The sequence below is a fragment of the Micropterus dolomieu genome, linkage group LG23 (assembly GCF_021292245.1).
Source record: "Micropterus dolomieu isolate WLL.071019.BEF.003 ecotype Adirondacks linkage group LG23, ASM2129224v1, whole genome shotgun sequence".
NCBI lineage: Eukaryota > Metazoa > Chordata > Actinopteri > Centrarchiformes > Centrarchidae > Micropterus > Micropterus dolomieu.
Window position 1 is genome coordinate 3,134,821 of NC_060172.1, and position 3,341 is coordinate 3,138,161.

At 39.2% G+C, this 3,341-nt stretch overlaps 1 protein-coding gene across 1 annotated transcript in view; it reads left to right on the top strand.

The window, feature by feature from the left end:
- LOC123962981 (NLR family CARD domain-containing protein 3-like) overlaps positions 1-3,341 on the top strand; it is a gene marked incomplete at its 3' end in the record, with an annotated part of 67,972 nt that overhangs the window by 62,619 nt on the left and 2,012 nt on the right. The window lies entirely within an intron of this gene.

Sequence of the window (3,341 nt, forward strand, 5' to 3'; positions counted from 1 at the left end):
TAGTATTAAAGCTGCTTATTGAAATAATTCTACATGTGTTAAACTCCAAATGTCTACAAACATCATTTCTGTGTTTCTATCCATCAAGTTAGTGACACAAGTATCTTGTATCATCTTCTATCTTTCTTTGGGTGATGGAGGCTTGATACAAATCCAGCAGGAAAACTTGAGGATTAAGAGTTTGTGCTGAAAATGTTTTGACAGTCATCATTTTATCCCAGCAGTCTTTTTATTTTTCCACTGATCCAGTGTCTGCACTCTGTTTCTATACAGTGTCTGTTTCTTGTTCTTCTTCTATACAGACACACAGACATGTCGTATCTGTTGGATTTATTTTATGTTTGGAGTTATTGATCTTCTATTTTTTCTCTGCAGTTTGGGAGCTATTTCATATGAAGGACTGTTCTGTCCATTTTCACACTTTATACAATATCTCTGATTATTGTTTGATTTGAGAGGATGTGAGGGGAGGCCATCCTCCCTCTTGAAGAGCAAACAGAACACCCCCCTCTCCATCCTCATTAAATAAAAGATTCCACTTTACATTGTTTAGTTCCAACTATGAATGTCTCTTCATGTGTTTTGCTGCATTAGAAATGAGTTTGATTTAGAAACAGTAAGGAAGCTCTCTCTCTGTTAGGATTTGAAAGGACTGGTCTGTAAACTGGTAAATTCCAAAGATACTTTAGTGATGAGAGAGAGAGTTTTTAAAGCAGAAATAATATCAGTTTGCAAACACAAACTGTCAGACAATGTGTTTCCTTTCTGCACCATTTCACAGCAGAAACACTAAAGGCAAGATATGCAGAGAAAACAGCAGCACATGTGATGCCCACTAGAGTGTGAGCACATTTGTGTGAATGGAATTATTAGATTTGATGGTGTTTGATAATTTGAGATTATATCTGTATGTTTCCTCTTTTGAAAAGGACTTTCTTTGCTGTTTCTATGAGTAATGTGGTTTGGAAACCAAAATGTTAAATCTGCTGCAGCAGTTTGCGGACAGTAGGTGGCGCTGTGAGACTGTGGTTTACCCAGGGACTGTAATCAAGAGCGCATGCTCCACTGGTTTTCCTCCTAAATGAGGAGATTTAAGCAGCGACAGGCCACGTCTCCCTGTCTCATCATTCTTTCCTGTATTTCAGGACAAATCCAACAGTTTCTGGGTGCTGCAGTGCGGTATCTGTAACACACACATTTCCACTGTGGCTTTCATTGAATGTGCAGCCACAGTCTTTGTGTATTTAGCAGCTGGTTTCCTCAGACAGCAGCTCATTACACAGTCAGCTGCTGGGACGGCCTCCAGGTTCATTCTGCCAGTGAAGGAGAGCTCAGCAGCTTCAGTTCAGAGGAGGGATTTTATCATCACCAAGCTCAGAAGAAATGATGCTGTTAAACAGCTGAACTCCACTTGAGAAAAACTATTACCAATAAAATGGTGATAATACAGTCTTTAGTACTAATTATACTATCAATGCAACAGGAGTGATTAAATGAATTTAGTGGCAGATGAAAAGCAGATGGAGTGACATAAGATGCATCAAGGGTGCAAAAATAAACACAAGCACATGACTGAGGTAAATCCATACGAGTGCAGTTCCAACCTGCAGTGATTTTACAGCTCAGTGAACATCACGTTAAAGTTTAACAAACACAAATCACAGCACCCTGTTAATCACAATAGGACATGTTCACATTACAGTCATTTGGCAGACACTTTTGTCCAAAGCAGTAATAATGTGGTACATTATGTTGCCCAAGGACACTTGGACATGTGGACAGGAGCTCAAGTTTGATACCACAAACCTTGTGATCAATGGTTGAGCAGTTAAACTGCAGCCGCTCATGTTAATTTCCTTTCTGATGCAAAATGAACAGTCTATTTTTAGAATAAAGTGTCAGATTGTATTATATTTTAAGTTTTATATTCTTTGTCATCACAGACTTGGTGACTGTGGACTCTCAGAGACTCACTGTGAAGTTGTGGCCTCAGCTCTGAAGTCCAACCCCTCCCATCTGAGAGAGCTGGACCTGAGTGGAAACTACAACCTGCAGGATTCAGGAGTGAAGCTGCTGTCTGCTGGACTGGAGAGTCCAAACTGTAGACTGGAGATTCTGAGGTCAGTTCATGTATTCTGCTCTTGTTCTGTGTATATCTACCAAATTTAAATCCAGCACAAATCTTTTTAAAAGTTTGTCAGTCTGAAGAGTTTGGCTCCAAATTTAGTCTGAACTCAAAGTGGATTCATGTTGATCCAGTTCTAAAGACGACTGAGGATGAAGCTCACAGTCAGTCAGCTGTGAGTTGATGGAGATGACAGTGGTGATGAGGAGAGTCTAAATCTGTGCTTTGAAATGAGCATCAGAAGTACTGGGACAGGTGTTAAAGAGCTCTGCAAGTTTTTGGATTTTCTTCAAGTCTTATTCATTTCATAAAGTATTTTTATTTCATATCGGCCATTTTGGAATTCTATAGGAAACATCTGTCTTAGTATTTTTCATCAAGTGACACATGATTGTTATGAATTAGAAGAAACAGAAGAGAATGAAAGTAACCAAAGTACCAACATGTCTGATTTGATCATTATTCCAGACTGGCCTGAGATCAGCAGCATGTTATTGATCTGTGTTGACATGAATAGGTGTTTGAATGTTGTGCTGACATTTGGATGATGTCCCCCTCTCCATCCTCATTGAATAAAAGATGCCACTTTACATTCTTTAGTTCCAACAATGAATGTCTCTTCATGTGTTTTGCTGCATTAGAAATGAGTTTGATTTAGAAACAGTAAGGAAGCTCTCTCTCTGGTAGGATTTGAATGGACTGGTCTGTAAACTGGTAAATTCCAAAGATAATTTAGTGATGTTCACTGATGGAGAGTTTTTAAAACTTAATGTGAGAAATAATATCAGTTTGCAAACACAAACTGTCAGACAATGTGTTTCCTTTCTGCACCATTTCACAGCAGCAACACTAAAGGCAAGATATGCAGAGAAAACAGCAGCACATGTGATGCCCACTAGAGTGTGAGCACATTTGTGTGAATGGAATTATTAGATTTGATGGTGTTTGATAATTTGAGTTTATATCTGTATGTTTCCTCTTTTGAAAAGGACTTTCTTTGCTGTTTCTATGAGTAATGTGGTTTGGAAATCAAAATGTTGAATCTGCTGCAGCAGTTTGCGGACAGTAGGTGGCGCTGTGAGACTGTGGTTTACCCAGGGACTGTAATCAAGAGCGCATGCTCCACTGGTTTTCCTCCTAAATGAGGAGATTTAAGCAGCGACAGGCCACGTCTCCCTGTCTCATCATTCTTTCCTGTATTTCAGGACAAATCCAA